The sequence below is a fragment of the Bactrocera neohumeralis genome, unplaced genomic scaffold (assembly GCF_024586455.1).
Source record: "Bactrocera neohumeralis isolate Rockhampton unplaced genomic scaffold, APGP_CSIRO_Bneo_wtdbg2-racon-allhic-juicebox.fasta_v2 cluster09, whole genome shotgun sequence".
NCBI classification, from domain to species: domain Eukaryota; kingdom Metazoa; phylum Arthropoda; class Insecta; order Diptera; family Tephritidae; genus Bactrocera; species Bactrocera neohumeralis.
The window spans coordinates 22,908,627-22,920,497 of NW_026089622.1; the positions used below are offsets into that span (position 1 = coordinate 22,908,627).

At 36.6% G+C, this 11,871-nt stretch overlaps 1 long non-coding RNA gene and 2 pseudogenes across 1 annotated transcript; 1 reads left to right on the forward strand and 2 right to left on the reverse strand.

Annotated features, from left to right (window-relative positions):
* Window positions 1-1,281: 1,281 nt before the first annotated feature.
* LOC126764315 (uncharacterized) lies at window positions 1,282-2,669 on the reverse strand. The gene is made up of 3 exons (XR_007667928.1): window positions 2,325-2,669; window positions 2,141-2,218; window positions 1,282-2,034 (listed from the first exon to the last, which is right to left on the reverse strand). It is a non-coding gene; the product is annotated as an uncharacterized LOC126764315 (long non-coding RNA).
* Window positions 2,670-4,687: 2,018 nt separating this feature from the next.
* LOC126764157 (uncharacterized) lies at window positions 4,688-5,931 on the forward strand (annotated as a pseudogene).
* A 2,517-nt stretch (window positions 5,932-8,448) lies between these two features.
* LOC126764674 (uncharacterized) lies at window positions 8,449-9,324 on the reverse strand (annotated as a pseudogene).
* Window positions 9,325-11,871: the final 2,547 nt, after the last annotated feature.

Genomic DNA, 11,871 nt, shown 5'->3' on the forward strand with positions numbered 1-11,871 from the left:
TAAATTTAACAGTGAATAACTTGGTGAATAGTGAGTGCAGTTTGCATCTTAAATACAAAAAAGCAAGGAAACAAAGTTTTTTCCGTAAAAAAAAGTGGCTTATGACCGAAATTTTAAAGAAGAGGGCAATAGTAAAATCGCAAAACTTCTCTAAAACAATTCATTTTATCCTCCGGATATATATTTATCACATTTTCGGATGTCTCGTGAAACATTTGCTGTAAGTTTTCTGATTTAAATAATCGCCTAAATAAACACATACATAAATACTTCGTAGGAATTAATGAGCGGCTTCGAACCTTTTTGGTTAACGTCACGCGGGGAATATTCGATAGATCAGGCTTTGCATATTACCTTGTGGAAGCTGAGTAACAGTAGAGTCACTTATCGTGAACTATCAGATAAATTTGATGTTTCAAAGGGGACTGCCCACAAAATTTTTTTTAAAACGATCAATTCAGTTTGCAAGTTAAAAAATGAAATATGTTGGCCATCAATTTCCCAGCAGCAAACAGTAATGAAGCGTTTTCAAGCGAGCCGGCCGAATGCATTTCCTTTCGTAGTCGGCTGTTTAGATGGGACACATTTTAAAATAAACACACCGAAGAAGGATGCAATTAGCTACTATGACCGAAAGGGGAACTATTCCATTATTATGCAGGTACGTACATATGATGATGGTTAAGCTAGAACTATTTTAAAAACATATAACATTTGCAATGTTTAGGGCAGATGCGACAGCACATTTCGTTTCTTGGATGTTTTCATCGGCTACCCAGGGAGCTGCCATGACGCCAACGTATGTAAAAATAGTCCGATATACAAAGGAATTACGTCTGGAGAGATACAACTTGCAAAAGATGCTATAATTTTAGCTGACTCAGCTTATCCTCTTTCAAAATATTTGATCGCGCCTTATAGAGATAATGGGCATCTGTTGAGAAAGGAGAAACCATTTAATTATTATTTAAGTTCAACTCGAGTATTCATAGAACAAGCTTTTGGAATTTTGAGGGGAAAGTTCAAAATTTTAAATCATATTGATATTCAAAATATGGAAGATGTATCAAAAGTAGTATTAGCTTGTGTAATTCTGCATAATTTAATAATGCGGAACAATTTTAATGAAAACGATGCTGAAACGCCTGAAAACATAAATGATACTCACGAAGGTATTATCAAAAGAAATAATTTAAAAATGTTGTTTGTTTCTTAAATTATTTATTTTTTAAATAAAAATGTTAGTAAATAAATATATGTACATGTGATATTTTATTTCATTTCAACTACTTCAAGTACAGGTCACAACAGTAATAAAAAATTATAAAAAGAGATCAAGTTTACATTTTTCAAATTCTTTTTTTTTTACTTTTCGGTTAACTTTTCTAAAGTTTCCCGCAACTTTATCATTACGTTTATTTTTTCTTTTCTAAAATTCAATTTTTCTTTTTCGAATTGTAGCACTTCTTCATGACGTGCTTGTTGTTTTAGAGCCTCATTCTTTAAAAATTCCAATGCTTCGTTGGCGGCAGTCTTTGGACGCTTTCGTCGTTCGTTTACGAGTTGACTTTCGTAAGAGTGGTCAGTATTCTCGTCTCCACTCCCTTCACATACTTCAGCACTATCCATTAAGGAGCCTTGAAGGTTTTTGGCTGGCGGTTAAATGGAATGCCGCCTACCGTACACATCGCCGAACTCTTCAAAAAACAACCAGCTTGTTGCCTCTTTATACGTGTGTATGTCGCAAATAAATTCAAAAACTTTCTTTGCATAAGGTCCTTCGATTTTGGAGCATCCGCATTAACCACACTCATTTTATTGACCACTTTTGCCCATAAAACTGACTTTTTACGTTTCCCCGCAGAAAATTCGTGCGCCATTTCGAGCCGGCATCTCACTAGGAGCTTGGTGAAGTTGTGACTTAGCTCCGAGCTGGAATTGATATTTTTCGCTTACCTCATATCTTCCATCATGAATTTCGCTGATGCCGATTTGTGGAGTTGTTGCTTGGTAAAGTTGTGACTTAGCTCCGGGCTGGAATTGTTATTTAAAATAAAACGTAGTATAATATTATTCATTAGTATACATAACTAATAATAATAATTAGTTATTAAGAAAAATAAAGAGCGATTTCGCTTACCTCATATCTTCCATCATGAATTTCGCTGATGTCGATTTGTTGAGTTGTTGCTTGGTGAAGTTGTGACTTAGCTCCGGGCTGGAATTGATATTTAAAATAAAAAATAGTATTATATTACTCATTAGTATACATAATTAATAATAATAATTAGTTATTAACCAAAATAAAGAGCGATTTCGCTTACCTCATATCTTCAATCATGAGTTTCGCTGATGTCGATTTTGTCACTTTTGCGCGCACGAAATGTCAAAATTTTTGTTGTTCGAACGCTTGAAATTTGCAAAAGTTGCCACATTTTTGCATCGAATGTGATGCTTTGCAATATTGCCGCAGTGATTGAGACTTGAACATCCCCTCATTTACAATAAATTGACCGAATCAGCCGTTCATATATCACTAGATTCTGCAATGGGAACTCACGTGCCCTTGTATATTTCAGTATAGAAGTTTTGCAATCTGAAATCTTGTAAGAGCAATAGAATCCCCCTATTATTTCAAAAGAGACAAGAAATTTCCTTATTATAATATCTGTATTGAATGGAACAAATAGTAACATAAACAAACGATTAATTACGAATTATTATTATTTGCAAAAACGATGTTTAAGGAGTTGCCTTTAAAACGACATTTGCAGATAAAAAAATTTCAGCAACGTGGAGTTGTGTCGTGCCGCCGTCTTTATGGTCAGAGCTTAATTGTTATGTATGGACCGGTTATATTGAATTCGTTTATTCTGAAGTAGCGTTGTAGTTGCCTAAAATACTCAATTAATAACAAAACTTCAAATTACGGAATTTTTGGTTTCATTAATATATTTATTAGTCAGCAAATTATTTGCTTTTCATTAAATTTCATATTCAAACGATGCAATTACGTTTATTTTTTTAATTTCAACTATCAAATTTTTGCATTCCAATAGTAATAGTGAAATTTAAAATTTCTTTCACTATACAAAGGCGGGCTTACGGGTTTTCCATTGTATAATAAACTATCTATGTTGATCAATATGACTATGTATGAAATCGTCTAAATCCTATAACTTAAACAGGGCTGCAAGCCGGTTTTGAACTGAACCGTCTCTTACCACGAACCGAATCACTTTTATTCAAATCTGCGAAAACCGAACCGAAAACCACTCAAAAACAATACGTTTCAGTATTGGTTTCATTAATATAAGTACGGCTCAAAATAAGAATCACCAATATGTATTTTTAAACATTTTAAATAATACGGGACTTACTGAAAAATAGAACTCTTATGATAAGCTGATACAAATTTGTTTCATAGTAACGTCATGAATTGTCAATCATTGTTGGAATTTATTATTTTTTAAATGAGTGTGAATATAGTGCATAGAAGCTTTTATTTTGACAAAAATTCTAATACAAGTGAGTGCAAACATTGTAAATTCAAAATGAAAGAAAAACATACAGCAAATTTGGCTAGACCCATACAAAGCAAGCACTCCGACGATTCAAAAAAATCGTTGGTGAAATTTCGATGAAAAAACGGAAGAATCATTCCAAACAAAATATTACGAAATACGTTCTGAGTATGCCGGCGTCAGCTATAATACATAAGTGTTGAAAAAGATGATTTATTAGATGCATGCATCGAACTCGTAACCAAAAAAATGACGTCCACTTAAACAAGTGGAGAACAGCGGATTCCGCAAAATGTAAAAGAAGAAATATTAAAAAAAGCAGCTAAACTGCATTTTTGTATTAAATCGAAGCATGATAATCAGTAAAATATATATGCTATATATGTATTAACATACATTAGGGGGATTCTCTTGCTCTTGCAAGATTACAGATTGCAAATATCATATACTGAAATAGTATACAAGAGCACGAGAGCACCCATTGCAGAATGTAGTGATATATGAACGGCTGATTCGATCAATTTATTGTAAATGACTATTGTGCATGGCTACTGTGAATGGGCACACCTTCTGCATTCATTCTTAACAAAAAAAACAGTAACAAATCTTTATAATTTAAATAGAAATTATAAAATCCATTTAAAATTTACCTTCCTCAACAATTTAACGTCAAAATATATGTATATTTAAGTAAAATGACAGCTAGCACAGGGTTGCAATTTTTTTTTTACGTGTTATTGCACGAAAATAAACATGGGTTCTGGTCTGACATATTTTACAGCCATTGCAAATAATTGTCTGCGTGTGCTTGTTGTTGCGCCGTTGCACTAAGAGGAAAATTCTGCAATTCGTGCACCGTGCAAGGGTTTTGAAAGAGCAAGAGAAGCCCTTCATTATTTATGTTTGTTTGTTTATTGTATTTGCTTACGGCAGCCTACATTCGATAATCGGATTCAATGTACAATTCATTAAAAGTGACCATTTGGTAATACTTACTCTTTCTTTAAAAGAAATATTTGTAAATTATCCCGGCCTGAACTTATCAAATACAATAATAGAAGTTCTAAAGTGAAATTAATATGGACAGAATTTACTCCATAACTGTCGACAATGCGGCGAATAACAAAACATCCATCAAAGTCATCAGTTGTACTGAGGAAGAAAGATATGAAGTTATTGACGCAGATTCACAACTAAACTAAAAAAAATATGTTTAGAATTTTTTGAATATACTAATGGGTAATTTAAAATTATTTGCAGATTTAGCCATTGAAGAAAATTTTTATATTAGCCGTGTTTTATTTGACCATCATAAGCTAATAGCTAAATCATGGACAAATAAAACGCATTTAGCTTATTTCACATTTTCGCTTAAATATGCATTATGTTGGCAACGCGGGCAATAACAATCAGCTGATATTCAATTTATTGCGACGAAATGTTTGAAATGGAAAAAAGGTAAATTTGAATTTTTAAATTTGTAAACAAACTTTTTACAAACTAAATAGATTTTTTATGTTGTTTATATACAGCAAAAGAAAAGTTTGGACAAAGGCCGAGACACTCCTATTCCTGAAGTGCTACAATGAGAGGAAGGATGAGTTTTTGCATGCGCGGAAGAAAAAGTTCGCTTATGAAAACGTCTTGGAGGACATGATATATCAAAGATTTACAGTAAGAATATTTTAAAGTTATTTTGTAAATATTTATTACATTTGTTTCCATAGGATACAACGGTTAATGCGGCTGCACTTGTAGCAAAAATGCGAACGCTTTTGAAGGCGTATAAAACAGCGAAAGACAATGAGAAGCAGACTGGAACTTCTCCGTGCACAATACCGTATATGTCGGAAATGGACGAAATTTTTGGTGAAAGTTATTTAGTGTCCAACAACCATACCATAAACATCGGGACAGATCCTCAAGAGGAATTGGTTGAATCTAGTGGTTAGTTAAAATTTAATGTTCATTACGTATTGCTTATATTGCATTCGCTTTTACATATTTTTAAACATTAAAGGGGATTCAACTGATTTTGAACAAATGCTCGACGATATGCCATGTACTTCTAGGCAGAGCCGGTCTACACTAAGCCGTAGCATGTGCAGACCAAATGAAGTGAATCCACAAGAGCCGAACGCAGCAAATCATATTCCAAATCGTCGTTATCGTAAAAGCGCTAGAGAACGATATTTTGATAAAAAAAATCGAACTAAATCGAAAAAGTACTGAAGAAAAGGCGAAGCTTTACGCGAACATACAAAAACAAATGCAGGATTTGGCCGAAAAACGAGAAAAGCAGATAGAAATTGAACAAAAAAAACTGAAAATAGAAGAAGAAAAATTGAAAATTTTACAGCAGTCTGTTATGAATAAAAACTAGAAAAGCTAATTGATTTCATAACGAATATATATTGTTTTATTTAACGGAAATATATATAGAGTTTTCACAAGTCTCATAAAATTATAAGTCATAACGATTCGAAAACATAGCATTGAAAATTGTAAATGTGTAAACCCATTTTTGTATGAAATCCAACAACAATTTTTTTAAACAAGTGTAAAACTTGACAATTTTACGATTTTACGTTGCTTTACGACGGGCGTGTTTATATAAAACAAATATGTCGTAAAATTATAAATAATTTTATTATTTGAGATTGAGTCGTGATTATTTATACATACATATTAAGGGGGGTCGATTTAAAAATCGCCCATTGCTCTATGAAAATCATATTCTAGGGATCAAAATAAAATACTTTGCCGAAGGAACCATACCTCTGAAACGAATTTTGATGTCCCCCAATTTGGGTCGAACCTTTGGGTAGGGGCAAATTTTGAAAAATTCCACTTTGACCCATTTAGGGTGCTCCAATCGAGTTCAAATGTTTGACCGACCCCCACTAACTTTCGACGGCCGATCCACCCATGCCAGTGGCACACCCCCTGGAACTCCCCTGGGGGGTTCCCCATACAATCATTTCAAAAATCACCATTTTTGGTGATTTACATGAAAAAATCAGCTAAATTGCTATGTTTTTTCTTTATTTATTTACAATAATATCTATTTTTTCTCTTAAGAAATTTATTTAGTCAGAACATATGTAAATGAAAAAATTAATTTAAGTGAGTTATAGAAAAGAAACTAAAAAAAATTATTGTTTGAAGTCTTTTTTACTTTCAAGTCTTGATTTAAATATTCTTTCAATGTATCGTACGGAATGCTTCGCGTGAATGGTGGTTCAAATACGATATTTATATCATTCAAATTGATTATTTCCGTATAACTTGTGCAATTAAAGTATATATCTGTTTTTTTATAAACTCTAAGTTCCATTGGCTCGTCAACATCGGTTCGATAGCGTAGAGTTTTCTTGATGGCACAGTCGCGCTTTTCTGTCCTATCATCAAACAACATTGATAACAAGATATTTTCCGAATGCGCATAATATGAATAATCATTAATTACTTGATTGACAATTTTGCGTAAGCGAGGTTCTAGAAATTGTGACCAACCAATGAACTTGAAAAATAATGCACTGCCGTACACGACAGAGCTGTAATACTTGATCTTGAAGTACATTGGCACATAACATTTAATTATAAATTCAACCAGAATTCTTAAATTTGCATCTGGATTTTCCGTTGTCACATATAATCGCAATAATCTAGCGGCCTTGGTGAGCCCCCGAGAATGTACAATTTTCCCTGGTTTGACGTTAGCCAGATCCACCGGAACCACGCTGCTAGAAATTGCATGGGCCATGTCGTATAAGTACTTCGAATCGGTGGAAAATTCTTTTTTTTCTGGAGCAGGGGGGCATATTTTGCAACTCAATTTTCTGGAAGCCGTCCACCACCTAAAAATATATAATAATAAAATAATTAAAAATGGTTGACAATTATAATAAATGAGTGATAGCAATAACTTACCGGAAGATTTTCACAAGTTTCGATTTGACGGCTAAGTTTTCCTTGGTCCAGTGCTGGTTGATTTATCCAAAGCTTCAAACAAATGCCGAAAAGGAAGTTCGTTGAAGTGTAGAAGGCAAACAAACCAATGCAATGGTCTTTTTAACAGCAATTCGAATCGTCGTATAATTCCACCGTGTGGGCCAGCGTTTGTTGGCTTAAGCATAAGTGTTTTCAAGGGCAAACACAATTGTCTACTGTTAGTTTAAGATCATTTGCGATCTTCAGGGCAAACATAATTGTTTCTTGTCTATTGTTAGTTTAGGATCATTTGCGATATCAAGGGCAAACACAATTGTCTATTGTTAGTTTAAGATCATTTGCGATCTTCAGGGCAAACATAATTGTTTCTTGTCTATTGTTAGTTTAGGATCATTTGCGATCTCAAGGGCAAACACAATTGTCTGTTGTTAGTTTAAGATCATCACTTAAATTGTTTTTTTTTATTTACATATGTTCTGACTAAATAAATTTCCTAAGAGAAAAAATAGATATTATTATACATAAATAAATAAAAATAAAGAAAAAACATAGCAATTTAGCTGATTTTTACATGTAAATCACCAAAAATGGTGATTTTTTGAAATGATTGTATAGGGAACCCTCCAGGGGAGCTCCAGGGGGTGTGCCACTGGCATGGGTGGATCGGCCGTCCAAAGTTAGTGGGGGTCGGTCATACATTTGGACTCGATAGGAGCACTCTAAATGGGTCAAAGTGGGATGTTTCAAAATTTGCCCCTACCCAAAGGTTCGACCCAAATTGGGGGACATCAAAATTCGTTTCAGAGGTATGGTTCATTCGGCAAAGTATCTTATTTTGATCCCTAGAATATGATTTTCATAGAGCAATGGGCGATTTTTTTGCCTCCCCACAAATCGACCCGGCCTAATACATATGCACTGGAAAAATGTTGCTCTAAAAGTCCATTTTAAAACTAAAAAAAATTAAAATCTATTCATTTCTTCGTGTTAAAATTGTAAGCAACTGATTCCGGCGATCTCCACTTGCTTCTTTGGCCGCTCATTAGCAGGTTCTGGCTCCGGTTCGGCACTTTCAATTTGATGGTCAGTAATAGTATCGTCGTTTGTAATAATACATATATTGTGCATAATGCATGCACTTGCAACTAAATTCGAAATTGCACATAAATTTCTGTGCTCCGTAAATTTAAGAAGCCTTCGGAAACGTCCTTTTAGTGCTCCAAATGCATTTTCAACAACTATTCTTGCTGAAGAATGTGTTTTGTTAGAATTTGGAAATAAACTTTCCATATTATTTTCCGCTTTTCTATAAAATGCTGACCTTTTTAGCACTCTAGAGTAATGATATGATCCGGGTTCACCACAATAAATATCAATAAATTTTTTATCAGCATCGACAGTGGCCTGTAGAACAATAGTATAATTACGTTTACGATGAAAATATATATGTTTGTTTTTTATTGGTGCATTAATTGTTATGTGGGTGCATTTAATAGCATCAATAACACCTGGTATTTGTTTCCTTTGTAAAAACTTGCGAGTTGTTTCTTCCAACGCATCTCCAGTTTTCCACTTAACATACTCATGGCCTATTGAGACAACCCACGCGACAACCCCATGATGTGGACTTCGTAACACCAAACAATACGGCTAGTTGTCTGTAGGTAATTGTATTACTTAAATACCATTTAAATAATTTTGGCTTTTCCGGGCTTCGTAGCAAAACGGGTTCGTTCACTTTCTTCATATCTTCCTGCAAAAAATACTCATAAAGAAAAGTCTCATAACAAAAACAAAGCATACCTATTAAGTAATCTAAAGTGGTGCGACTCGGCACGATTCCCATTACTTTGGCGGAGGGGTAAAAAAACCGAATTTCCGTATAAATGGGGTATGTGCAGATAGGGGAGCTTCTCCAGAGGGAAAATAATGTTGCACACACTTATTTTTTAAAATATTCCCTATTCAAAATTCAAAACACTTAGTATTTTACAATGTTTCACTCAATTTTTTCATTTGTTGGACTGACCAGGATTATTTTTTTGAAGCGCGGCCGAAGGCCGCCCACGAAAAAAGGAGTTCTACGCGAAAAAAATGTAATACACCCCGGTGTTGGGCCGACTAGATTTATTTTTTTATAGGTTTTTGATTCTCGTAGTTGGGGTATAATCTGTTCACTTTATTACAAATGATGTCTATAAGTAGGTCCTTGTGACATTTACTACAGTGGCCATATAAAGGAGCGCAAGTTTGGTGTAGGATTCATGGTGGGAGAGAGACTCCGTCGCCGAGTTCTATCATTCACTCCGGTGAATGAACGTCTAGCCATAATCCGCATCAAAGCGAGGTTCTTCAACATATCGCTGATTTGCGCCCACGCCCCGACGGAAGAGACGGACGATCTGACCAAAGATGCCTTCTATGAGCGCTTGGAGCGCGCAAAATCGTGCTTGGCGACTTTAACGCCAGGGTGGGCAAAGAAGTATATTTGGCACTACGGTCGGTAAATTCAGCCTTCACCACGAAACATCCCCATATGGGTTGAGGCTGATTGACTTCGCCGGGGCGCGAAATATGGTTATCTGTAATACTAGATTCCAGCATAAGAAGATTCATCAAGCTACCTGGCTGTCTCCGGATCGATCATGTTGTGATAGACGGAAGACACGTCTCCAGTTTTTTAGATGTGCGTGCGCTCCGAGGTCCTAACATCGACTTGGACCACTATCTTGTTGCAGCTAAGATTCGCACCCGCCTCTGTGCAGCAAAAAACGCACGCCAACAAACACAAGGAAGGTTTGACGTCGAGAAGCTGCAATCACAACAGACAGCCGAACGATTTTCTACTCGGCTTGCACTCCTGCGGTATAAGGGAACTGTGGGACGGCATTTCAAATTCCTTACGTACAGCTGCAACTGAAACCATTGGTTTTCGGAAAGAGCAAAAGAACAGCTGGTACGACGAGGAGTGCCGTGTCGCAGCGGAGAGAAAACAGGCTGCCTACCTCTCAACGTTACGATCGACCACTACACGTGTGGGATGGGATAGATACCGAGAGTTGAAGAGGGAAACGAGACGCATTTGTAGACAGAAGAAGAAAGAGGCCGAAATGCGTGAGTACGAAGAGCTTGATAAGCTGGCCGACAGAGGTAACGCTCGAAAATTCTACGAAAAAATGCGCCGGCTTACAGAAGGTTTCAAGACCGGAGCATACTCTTGTACAACCCCCAAAGGTGATCTAGTCACTGATGCCCAGAGCATAGTTAAATTATGGAGGGAACACTTCTCCAGCCTGCTGAATGGCAGTGAACGCACAACACAAGGAGAAGGAGAACCCGATTTCCCAATCGATGACGATGGAGCAGACGTTCCATTACCCGACCATGAAGAAGTTCGAATAGCAATTGCCCGCCTCAAGAACAACAAAGCGGCAGGGGCCGACGGACTACCGGCCGAGCTATTCAAACACGGCGGCGAAGAACTAATAGGGAGCATGCATCAGCTTCTTTGATTAAGTGTGCTATGCCCAATCCATAAAAAAGGAGACCCCACAATCTGCGCCAACTACCGTGGGATTAGCCTCCTCAACATCGCATATAAGGTTCTATCGAGCGTATTGTGTGAAAGATTAAAGCCCACCGTCAACAAACTGATTGGACCTTATCAGTGTGGCTTCAGACCTGGAAAATCAACAACCGACCAGATATTCACCATGCGCCAAATCTTGGAAAAGACCCGTGAAAGGAGAATCGACACACACCACCTCTTCGTCGATTTCAAAGCTGCTTTCGACAGCACGAAAAGGAGCTGCCTCTATGCCGCGATGTCTGAATTTGGTATCCCCGCAAAACTAATACGGCTGTGTAAACTGACGTTGAGCAACACGAAGAGCTCCGTCAGAATCGGGAAGGACCTCTCCGAGCCGTTCGATACCAAACGAGGTTTCAGACAAGGCGATTCCCTATCGTGTGACTTTTTCAACCTGCTTCTGGAGAAAATAGTTCGAGCTGCAGAACTTAATAGAGAAGGTACCATCTTTTATAAGAGTGTACAGCCGCTGGCGTATGCTGATGATATTGATATCATCGGCCTTAACACCCGCGCCGTTAGTTCTGCTTTCTCCACACTAGACAAGGAAGCAAAACAAATGGGTCTGGCAGTGAACGAGGGCAAGACGAAATATCTCCTGTCATCAAACAAACAGTCGTCGCACTCGCGACTTGGCACTCACGTCACTGTTGACAGTCATAACTTTGAAGTTGTAGATAATTTCGTCTATTTAGGAACCAGTATTAACACCACCAACAATGTCAGCCTGGAAATCCAACGCAGGATTGCTCTTGCCAACAGGTGCTACTTCGGACTGAGTAGGCAATTGAAAACTAAAGTCCT